Source organism: Rhinolophus sinicus, linkage group LG13 (assembly GCF_036562045.2).
Source record: "Rhinolophus sinicus isolate RSC01 linkage group LG13, ASM3656204v1, whole genome shotgun sequence".
Taxonomy (NCBI): Eukaryota; Metazoa; Chordata; class Mammalia; order Chiroptera; family Rhinolophidae; genus Rhinolophus; species Rhinolophus sinicus.
In genome coordinates, this window is record NC_133762.1 from 62,258,158 (window position 1) to 62,269,978 (window position 11,821).

The 11,821-nt window shown below is 43.7% G+C and overlaps 1 pseudogene; it reads right to left on the minus strand.

The window, feature by feature from the left end:
• Positions 1-1,638: 1,638 nt before the first annotated feature.
• On the minus strand, positions 1,639-2,253 carry LOC141568076 (mitotic spindle assembly checkpoint protein MAD2A pseudogene; annotated as a pseudogene).
• Positions 2,254-11,821: the final 9,568 nt, after the last annotated feature.

Consider the following 11,821-nt stretch of genomic DNA (forward strand, 5'->3'; position numbering starts at 1 on the left):
AACATTAGGCAATACTAAGCAAGCTTCATGGCTCATGTTTTAAGATGACAGGTCTATTCCTGAAATCAGGAACAAGGCCAGGGTGCTGGCTTTCACCACTGTCATTCAATAATGTACCAGAAGCTCGATCCAGGGCATTTAGGAAACAAATGAGAGGCATCCCTGTGAAAGGAAAAACTGAAACTGTGTATTCACAGATGACACATCACATCTTATATACATACTTCCAAAAGAATCAACAAAAAATTATTATTACTAGTAAAGTAATTCAAAGTTAAATGAAAAATTATCACTACACAGAAATCTGTTTTATTTGTATACACTAGCAAGGAATGATTTTTAAAAGAATTTAAGAAAACAGTTCCATTTTAAGTAACATCAACGTTGATAAAATACTTAGGAAGTTTTAATAAAAGTGCAAGCCTTCTACACTGAAAATGACAAAACAGAATGTCTTTCTTTGCTGAAAGAAATTAAAGAAACCTACCTAAATAAACGTGAGGCCATCCCATGGTGATGGAAATTGTTAGGATGGCAACAGAACAGATGCAATGTAAGGATTCAGTGTCATTCCTGTGAAAAGGTCCCAAGGCCTTTGTGGAAAAACACACAAGCTGATCCTAATATTCATAGCAAATTTCCAGGGAAGAAAAGAGCCATAAGGATCTTCAAAAACCAAATCAAGTTGGAGGCTCACCCTTCACAAACGTAATTCGTAATTAGTACAAAACCACAGTAAGGAAAACATGGTGACACTGGCATAGAGATATACACAGAGATCAATGGAATTGTATTGAGGGCCCAGAAATAAACCTGTCAGTTTAAACCAGTAGATTTTTTTTTTAACATACACATTTAACTTATTTATCAACTTATTAACTTATTGTCATTTACAGCTTTATTTTATAAAACACAGAAAGACACTTTTTTCCTATTTTTTTTGGTAAGGAGGGCGTAGCTCACAGTGGCCCATGTGGGGATTGAACCGGCAACCTCGGTGCTAGCAGCACCACGTTCTAACCAAGTAAGCTAACAGGCCACCCCCAGAAAGACATTTTAAAAAGTGCTCTATCACCGGAATTTAAACACTAGAAATATTAGTTTTGTAAGTGTAACTTATATAAATTACAATCCAATAATTGGAGTTTTTCAGTATGGTTACCATACAAATGAAATAAATGGCAAGAGGACTTAATAGCAATATTTTGTTATCTATGTATTATCAGATACTTTAGGACCTAAACAAAGATTCTGAGTATTCAGATGTCTTTTGTTGTGTTCCATACTTAAATACCTCCCTACCTGTATTCTGAGTCAAGTCACTTGATCAAAAGGTGTGATTTGAGATGGCATTTCGTGTGATATCAAAGGTTTTCCTATCTACAGTTACCACCTTCAAGGAATTGACATTACAAGGCCGAAGTAATCTGCTGGGTCCCTTTTTGAACACTGTGCAAAAAATTGTGGTAACACCCTGGAAAGGCAAACAGGTACCCCCCAAATGGGACAATCATGCACGGTCCTGTAAAGCATGTTAAGTTTTCCCCCATCTAAAAGTTAAGCAATAAAATATATGAACTACAGTTGACTTGGTTTCAGGAGAAGCACATCTGAGGATTTATGTTAGTGTTCTCATTTTCAGTCATTACCACGGCTTCTGTAGGCCACCATGCTATTTACTCTGGATTGTGGTAGTGAGGCAGGAAGGCAGACTTGCTCACAATTGGTAATCAACTGTAGTCCTGACTCTTCCCATTTTTCAGGCACAACTTAATCTTTGTATAAATCAGTAGATCAAATAAACAAGAAACTTCCAACAGTGGCAGGAATGTCATTGTAGCTGTGATCTGTCTGAACACAGAACGAATTTCATTTTGGAGAGCTTTCTGAGCCTTTTCTCTGAGTGTACTGTCATTTTTGGCAGTCTTGTCACAATCAATATCAAATTATCATCTTTTAAGGACCTCACCCCTTTCAATATTTGAGAGGACTGCCATCAGTTTCTGAACTGAACTCTTCTATAATAGAAATTCCAGTTGTTCCACCACGTTATTTAGGTATTTCATGAGTTCAGGATGAGTAGCTACAGGCAAGGGTGAGCCCACATTTCTGCACTGGAGTAAAGGTTTCAGGTGGATATAATCCACGCATGTTATATCCTAACATGTTGTCGATGTCAAATAAGAACTCAGCCACAGTTTTACCGCTCCCTTGCACGGTGCTGGGTTACTGTGAGGAGAGCTGCAGGGCCATGTCCAGACCCACAGATGGGGCATGCCCACTCACAGAGGGTGACCGCAGGGCTCACAGCAGCTCCCCGCCATGTATGCACATTGATTTTTTTTTTATTAGTTTCAGGTGCACAAGACAAAGCAAAACTTAGACGTTTATCATTTATATCCCTCACACTGTGTGAACCCGCCTCCCCCCATCCACTATCCCTCTGTACGATCCCCAAATTAATTTTCAAACCCCCATGACCATCTTGTGGTTACCAACTATTTTCTAAACCTCTCACCTTCCCCTTATCCCCACCCCACCGCCCCTCTAGCAACCCTCTGTTTTTCCTCCATGTTTCCAAAACTGTCTCTGATTAGTTCATTCACTTATTCTTTTCTTTAGATTCCGCATATAAGTGAGATCATATGGTATTTGTCTTTCTCTTTCTGACTTATTTCACTTAACATAATGTTCTCTAGGTCCATCCATGTTGTTGCAAATGGTAAGATTTCTTTCTTCTTTATGGCTGCGTAATACTCCATTGTATAAATATACCACAGTTTCTTAATCCAGTCATCTACTGATGGGCATTTCGGTTGTTTCCAGGTCTTGGCTATTGTGTATAGTGCTGCAATAAACATAGGAGTGCATAAAGATTTTTGAATTGGAGTTTTGGATTTCTCCGGATAGATACCTAGGAGTGGGATTGCTGGATCATAAGGTAGTTCCATTTTCAGATTTTTGAGATACCTCCAAACTGTTTTCCATAGTGGCTGCACCAATCTGCACTCCCACCAACAGTGCACCAGCGTTCCCTTTTCTCCGCATCCATGCCAGCACTTGTTGTTTGTTGATTTATTGATGATAGCCATCCTGACTGGGGTGAGGTGGTATCTCATTGTGGTTTTTATTTGCATTTCTCTGATGGTTAGTGAGGTTGAACATTTCTTCATATGTCTGTTTGCCATCTGTGTGTCCTTTTTAGAAAAATGTCTCTTCATGTCCTCTGCCCATTTTTTAATTGGGTTGTTTGTTTTTTTGGAGTTGAGTTGAGTGAGTTTTTTATAAATTTGTGATATTAACCCCTTATCAGATATATCATTGGCAAATATCTTTTCCCATTCAGTAGGATCCCTTTTTGTTTTATTGATGGTTTCCTTTGCTGTGAAAAAGCTTTTTAGTTTGATGTAATCCCACATGTTTATTTTTTTCTTACTTCCCTCGCGCGAGGGGATATGTCAGTAAAAATCTTACTCTGGGTAATGTCTGTGAAGTTTCTTCCTATATTTTCCTCTAGGAATTTTATGGTTTCAGACATTACATTTCAATCTTTAAGCCATTTTGAATTTATTTTTGTATGTGGTGTAAGGAGGTGATCCAGCTTCATCTTTTTGCCTGTGTCTGTCCAGGTTTCCCAACACCATTTATTGAATAGACTGTCTTTACTCCACCGTACTTTCTTGCTTCCATTGTCATAGATTAAATGGCCATATAGGCATGGATTTATTTCTGGACTCTCTATTCTGTTCCATTGATCTATGGGTCTGTTTTTATGCCAGTACCATGCTGTTTTGATTACTTGTAGTATAATTTTTGTAGCCTTGTAGTATAATTTGATGTCAGGTATTGTTATATCTCCCACCTTGTTCTTATTTCTCAAGATTGCTGAGGATATCCGGGGTCTTTTATTGTCACATATAAATTTTAGGGTTATATGTTCTATTTCTGTGAAAAATGTCATTGGTAGTTTGATAGGAATTGCGTTGAATATATATATTGCCTTAGGCAGTATGGACATTTTAACTATATTAATTCTTCCTATCCATGAACATGGTATGTGTTTCCATCTATTTGTATCTTCTTTCATTTCTTTCTTCAGTGTCTTATAATTTTCTGGTACAGATCTTTTACTTCTTTGGTTAAATTTATTCCCAGGTATGTTATAGTCTTTGGAGCGATTGTAAATGGGATTGCTTTTTTAATTTCTCCTTCTAATGTTTTATTATTGGTATATAAACATGCAACTGATTTCTGAATATTAATTTTGTATCCTGCTACTTCACTAAATTCATCTATCAGCTCTAATAGTTTCTTGGTGGAGTCTTTAGGGTTCTCTAAATATAGTATCATATCATCTGTATATAATGACAGTTTTACTTCCTCCTTACCGATTTGGATGCCTTTTATTTCTTTTTCTTGTCTGATAGCTGTGGCTAGAACTTACAGCACTATGTTGAATAGAAATGGAGAAAGTGGGCAACCTTGCCTTGTTCCTGATCTTAAGGGAAATGGTTTTAGCTTTTCCCCATTGAGTATGATGTTAGCTGTGGGTTTATCATATATGGCCTTTATTATGTTGAGATATGATCCCTCTATTCCCACTTTCTTAAGGGTTTTTATCATGAATGGCTGCTGGATTTTATCAAATGCTTTTTCTGCGTCTATTGATATGATCATGTGATTTTTATTTTTCATTTTGTTAATGTGGTGTATCACATTAATTGATTTGCGGATGTTGAACCACACTTGCATAACAGGGATGAATCCCACTTGATCATGGTGTATGATCTTTTTAATGTATTGCTGAATTCTGTTCGCTAATATTTTTTGAGGATTTTTGCATCTATGTTCATTAGCGATATCGGCCTGTAGTTTTCTATTTTTGTTGTGTCTTTGTCTGATTTTGGGATCAGGGTGATAGTGGCTTCGTAAAAAGTGTTTGGGAGTCTTCCCTCCTTCTGGATTTTTTGGAAGAGTTTGAGGAGAATAGGTGATAATTCTTTTTTGAACATTTTGTAAAATTCACCTGTAAAGCCATCTGGTCCAGGGCTTTTGTTTGTTGGGAGATTGTTAATTACTGATTCAATTTCCTTGGTGGTAATCAGTTTATTCAGGTTTTCTGTTTCTTCTTGAGTTAGCCTTGGAAGGTTGTACGCCTCTAGGAAATTGTCCATTTCTTCCAGGTTGTCAAATTTGTTGGCATACAGTTGCTCATAGTAATTTCTTAAAATTTTTTGTATCTCTGCGGTGTCTGTTGTCACTTCTCCTCTTTCATTACTGATTTTATTAATTTGGGTCCTCTCTCTCTTTTTTTTAATGAGTCTGGCTAAAGGTTTGTCGATTTTGTTTATCTTCTCTAAGAACCAACTCTTGGATTCATTGATCTTTTGTATTGTTTTTCTGGTTTCTATTTCATTTATTTCCGCTCTGATCTTTATTATCTCCTTCCTTGTACTCCCTTTGGGCTTATTTTGTTGTTCTTTTTCCAGATCCCTTAAGTGTGAAGATAAACTGTTGATTAGTGATGTTTCTGGTTTCTTTAGGTAGGCCTGCAATGCTATGAACTTCCCTCTTAGGACTGCTTTCGCGGCATCCCATAGATTTTGGGTCATTGTATTTTCATTTTCGTTTGTCTCGAGATATCTTTTGATTTCTTCCTTGATCTCCTTCTTGACCCATTCATTATTTAGTAACATATTATTCAGCCTCCATGAATTTGTGTGTCTTCCAGTTTTTTTTCCTGTAGTTCATTTCTAATTTCATAGCACTGTGGTCAGAGAAGACAATTGGTATGATTTCAATTTTCTTAAATTTATCCAGACTTGCTTTGTGGCCTAACATATGGTCTATCTTGGAGAATGTTCCATGTGCACTTGACAAGAATGTGTATTCTGCAGCATTGGGGTGGAATGCTCTGAAAATATCGATTAAATCCAAGTGGTCCAATGTGTCATTTAAGGCTGTTGTTTCCATATTGATTTTCTGTCTGGAAGACCTGTCCCTTGTAGTCAGAGGTGTGTTGACGTCCCCTACTATGATAGTGTTACTGTTGATCTCTGTCTTTATGTCAGCCAATATCTGTTTTATATATTTATATGCTCCTATGTTGGGTGCATAAATGTTTACTAGGGTTATGTCCTCTTGTTGAATCGATCCCTTTATTATTATATAGTGCCCATCTTTGTCTTTTATTATTTTCTTCATTTAGAAGTCTATTTTGTCAGAAATAAGTATTGCAACTCCAGCATTTTTCTCATTTCCATTTGCATGAAATGTCTTACTCCAACCCTTCACTTTCAGTCTTTTGATCTGAGGTGAGTCTCTTGTATACAGCATATACAAGGGTCTTGCTTTCTTATCCACTCAGCCACCCTATGTCTCTTGATTGGAGCATTTAAACCGTTTACATTTAAAGTGATTATTGATAGGTACATAGTTTTCGCCATTTTTAAATTTGTGGTTAGATTGTTTTCATCTTTCTTCTTTTTACAGAAGTCCTTTTAGTATTTCTTGCAATGCTGGGTTGGTGGTAATGAATTCCTTTAGCTTATTCTTTTCTGGGAAGCTCTTTATCTCTCCGTCATCTTTAAATGATAGCCTTACTGGATAAAGCAACCTAGGTTGTAGGCCTGTGTTTTCCATCACTTTGAGTATTGTAAGAGACTGTTAGCATAAGGACTGCCACTTTACGGTTAAGATAGGGTTAACAGCCCTGGCAGCCCTGAGCTCAAGTTAGCATGAGAACTGCTACTTTAAAGTCAGAGTAAGATTAACAGCCTTGAGCTTAAAACAACCTAATGGCCTTGCTATTAGTTCCAAGATGTGGGCATAGAGACCAGATGTTTTGTCTCCTGATATGGAAGCTTTTGAAGCGTATCTATTGTAAACTCTTTGAAGTATAGCACAACCTGTACTCCCTAAGACTTTAGAAATTACTAAGCACCTTAGAACTGCTATAAAAACCCCTAGCTTTGTAGGCTAGGGGTCCTTGTTAAAACCCGCTGTGTCGGGCAGAGACGGGGACCCCAGCTAGATGGAAATAAACCTCACTGTGTGACTTGCATTATCGTGTGTGTCTCTGTCTTTCTGAGGGGTGAAAGATTCTCGGACTTAACATTTGGGGGCTCGTCCAGGATCACCCCCCTCAGAGAAACAGACAACTCCCGATACCGAGGTTTACATAGGGAACCGCGGTAAGAGGTTTGGCCACCTCTGATTGGAGGAAGTCTGAAACAGGGCTCCCCAGTCTTAATCAGGGAGGGCTGAAACAGGTCCTCGGCCAGAGGCTGAAACAGGTCTCTGCTTAGTCTGGTCTCTGCTTGGTCTGGTCTTTTTGAGAATTCTCACAGGAAGGAAGGAGCGGGTTACGACCCTGGAGGCTCCAACTCTGGAAGTCGTGGGAGACGTCCCCGACGAGAAGGTGGCACAACGGCGTCCGCAGTGGACGCCGTTTGGACGGGCCCGGGGTAAGGATCCTGAGTATGGTGTGATTGAAACGGCGCCTGTGGATGTAGTGTGGTTGACCGGCCGGTAGGTGTTGAAAAGTCCTGTGAGAAGTTGTGTATTTTCTGGCATTGTGTTTTCGGTCCTTTCTTTTGTCTTTTCCTGGTTTCTCTTTATAACCATTATGGGACAGGCTCAAGTAACACCTAAGACTCTGTTCCAGAACTTTTTCCTGACATCCGCGCCAAAGCTCGTGATTATGGCGTGGAAGTGAAAAAAGGTAAGTTTAATACCTTCTGCTCTGCAGAGTGGCCTACTTTTAATGTGGGCTGCCCCCCCCCAGGGGACTTTTTCTCTAGACATCATTAAGAAGGTCCGAGAGATTGTTAATCGGCGCCACCTGGGCCAATATCCCTATATTATGGTATGGCAAGCCTTAGTGGAGAGTCCTCCCTCCTGGCTTAAACCCTTTGTCCCCGATAAGCTGGAAGACACCCCCCCCCCCAAGGTCCTGACTGTTTCAGAACCCTCCTGCCAGCCGGTGGGGCCCATGGCTAGCCCAAAACTCCCGGAGAAGCCGGCCCAAAAACCCATCCTACAGGAAGGGTCAAACATATATCCCTCCCTGATAGACCTAGATTTTGAAGAGAATCCCCCCCTTACGCGCCGGCGCCACTCCAGCCTGAGGCCGCCACCGCTTCTGAGCTTCCTCATTCAACGGCTCCCTCTACCCCGGCTCCCCCTGCCTCAGCCCAAGGACCGGCGAGGAGATTGAGGTCTCGTAGACACCGGGAAGGAACTCCAGAGGAGGAGCCATCCTCCTCCACCTCCGCGGGGGCGCCAATTCTCCCTGTGCGAGCCCTAGGAGGGACTGGCCCAGATGGGGAGCGTGCATACCAGTATTGGCCCTTTTCAAGCAGTGATCTGTACAACTGGAAAGCCCAAAACCCTTCTTTTTCTGAGGACCCGAAAGGTTTAACTGACCTGTTTGAGTCTGTCATGCACACGCACTGTCCCACTTGGGATGATTGCCAGCAGCTTCTTAAGACTTTATTCACCACCGAAGAGCACGAGCGGATCCTCACCGAGGCCAGAAAGAATGTCCCCAGCGACAATGGACGACCAACGACTCTACCGAACCTGATCGATGAGCGCTTTTCCCTGAACAGACTGGATTGGGATTATGGGGACTCAGAAGGTAAGGAGCATCTCCGAGTTTACCGCCAGACTCTTATGGCAGGTCTCCGAGCGGCGGCACGCCGCCCCACCAATCTGGCCAAGGTAAAAGCTATAATGCAAGGGGAAAATGAAAGCCCGGCCTTGTTTTTGGAGCGCCTCTATGATGCTTATAGGCAGTACACCCCATTGGATCCCCTAGCAGAGGAGAACCAGTCGGCTGTAATTATGTCCTTTATAAACCAGGCTGCCCCAGATATAAGAAAGAAATTATATAAACAGGAGGGACTAGGAGAGATGTCTATTCGGGATTTGATGAAAGTAGCGGAAAGAGTCTTCAACACTCGAGAGACTCCTGAAGAAAGGGAAGATAGAATTAGGAAAGAAAATCAGGAATTACAGGAACCAATCAGGAAGGAAGACAGAGAACATCCGAGTAAGGAGAATAGGAGGCAGCAGAGGGAGATGGCCAAGATCTTGTTGGCAGGCATACAAGGTACAGTCAGGGAAAGACCGAATCCGGCCGGGCCAGCCCGACCGTGGAGGCCGCGCCCCCAACTGGATAGGAGACAATGTGCCTACTGTAGAGAGTATGGACATTGGAAGAGGGAGTGCCCCAAGAATCAGGGCCAGACCAGGCAGGACGCACGAGTTCTGCTGGCAGGGATGGACAGTGATTAGATGGCCAGGGACAGCCCCTCCATATTTTGACCCTGTCTCTTGCGGATGAACATCGCCTGTTTGCCCTGCAAAACAAACCCTACAACCTTCCCCCTTCTGGATGGCCCCATGAGATGGACTATTGGGTTAAAACGTACCCTCAGGCGTGGGCAGAAATAGTGGGTGTAGGTCGAGCGGTCCGCCAAGCACCAGTAGTAGTTGAACTTAAAGCCTCGGCTCAGCCTGTCTGGATCCGCCAGTACCCCATGTCCTCTGAAGTGCGAAAAGGGATTGCCCCACACATTAACCGTCTCCTGGAAGCTGGAATACTAAAACCCTGCCATTCTGCTTGGAACACCCCACTCCTCCCCATTAAGAAGCCGGGGGGGGGGGGAACGATTATAGGCAGTCAAGGACCTGAGGGAAGTGAATAAGAGGGTTGAAGACATCTACCCCACGGTCCCTAACCCATATACCTTACTAAGTCATTTACCCCCTTCACATATTTGGTATTCTACCTTAGACCTAAAAGATGCATTTTTTAGCATAGCCCTGGCACCTAACAGCCAACACATTTTTGCCTTCGAATGGCATGATGCCAATTCGGGAAACCCCGGGCAGCTGACCTGGACTAGACTACCACAGGGCTTCAAGAACTCTCCAACTCTGTTTAATGAAGCCCTAAATCAGGATTTGGACTCATTTCACCAGAGCCATACTTCAGTTACGCTCCTGCAGTATGTAGATGATTTGCTCCTGGCGGCCCCATCTGAAGCCGAATGCCGGCAGGCCACTGGAGACCTCCTCCAAGAGCTGGGGCAGCTAGGCTATCGGGCCAGTGCAAAGAAGGCCCAAATATGCAAGCAAACAGTCATCTATCTAGGATATAAGCTGCAAGAAGGAACTAGGTGGTTGACAGAGGCCATTAAAGAAACTATTCTTAGACTTCCAGTCCCGACCTCAGCCCGAGAGGTCCGTGAGTTTTTAGGGACGACAGGCTACTGCCGGCTGTGGATTCTGGGGTATGCTGAAATAGCGAAGCCTCTGTATGATGCAACCAAGGACAAGGTCCCTTGGGCCTGGGGGGCAGACCAACAGAAGGCATATGAAAAACTCAAGGTCGCCCTCTTAAGAGCCCTGGCCCTGGCATTGCCAGATCCCCTGAAGCCCTTCACTCTTTTCGTTGATGAGAGAAAGGGAATAGTGAAAGGGGTGCTGATGCAGCGCCTGGGGCCTTGGAAACGTCCGGTTGCCTATTTATCTAAGAAGTTAGATCCAGTTGCAGCAGGATGGCCCCCATGCTTAAGGATTATCGCAGCGGTGGCCCTAATGGTGAAGGATGCAGATAAACTCACTTTCGGGCAGCATCTGAAGGTGGTGACCCCCCATGCCATAGAGGGGGTCCTGAAATGTCCCCCTGGTAGGTGGATGACCAATGCCCGCCTAACCCATTACCAAGGACTCTTGCTAGACACACCCCGGATTGTCTTCGCTGACCCCACCGCTCTGAATCCAGCCACCCTGCTGCCAACCCCAGATCTGGAAGCTCCTCTGCATGATTGCCAAGAGATCATGGCAGATCAAGTGCGCCCCGACCTCCAGGACGCCGCATTACCTAACAGTGAGTTGGTATGGTACACTGATGGAAGCAGCTTCATTATAGACGGTGTGCGGAGGGCGGGCGCGGCAGTGGTAGACCAAGGTGGGAGCATTATTGGGAGTGCCTCGCTTTCCCCGGGGACCTCAGCCCAGAAGGCCGAACTGATCACACTGGCGGAAGCGCTGGAAGGGGCCAAAGGGAAGCGAGTGACTATCTACACCGATAGCCGCTACACGTTTAGCACTATTCATGTGCATGGCGCCATCTACCGGGAGAGAGGCTTTGTTACAACAGAAGGAAAAGTTGTGTGCAATCTTCCTGAGATACAGAGACTGCTGATGGCCGTGCAAATGCCCAGGGCAGTTGCAGTCGTCCACGTCCCGGGCACCAGACTGCACGGACTCTGGAAGCTGAAGGAAACCGGCGAGCAGATGAAGCCGCCAAGATAGCGGCAATGGCTTCACCAGCATCAGCTTTAGCCCTCAACCTGCCCACACCCGAGCTCCCGCGCCTGCCACCGTGACCTGACTACACTCCGGAAGACCTGCGATGGATCCAGAGCCACCACTGTCCGGAGTCTGATCAGCAGGGGTGGCATCGGGATGCAGAAGGAAGATTGATACTGCCGGCACAGTTAGTACTGTTTCTTCTTTCCAACCTGCACCAAGCCACCCACTTGGGAAAAAAGAAGTTGCTGTCAATTCTCAAGTCTGCCCGCCTCCAGTTTCCCCTACAAGCAGCTCAGATCCAAGTGATCGTAGATCGGTGCATTGGGTGCCAGGCTATGAAACCCAGTAGAAAAGGACCCCAACATACAGGTACGAGGATACGGGGAAGGGCACCGGGACGGAGTTGGGAAGTGGATTTCACTGAGGTAAAGCCGGGAAAGTTTGGGTATAAGTACTTACTAGTAATGGTTGACACATTTTCAGGCTGGGTGGA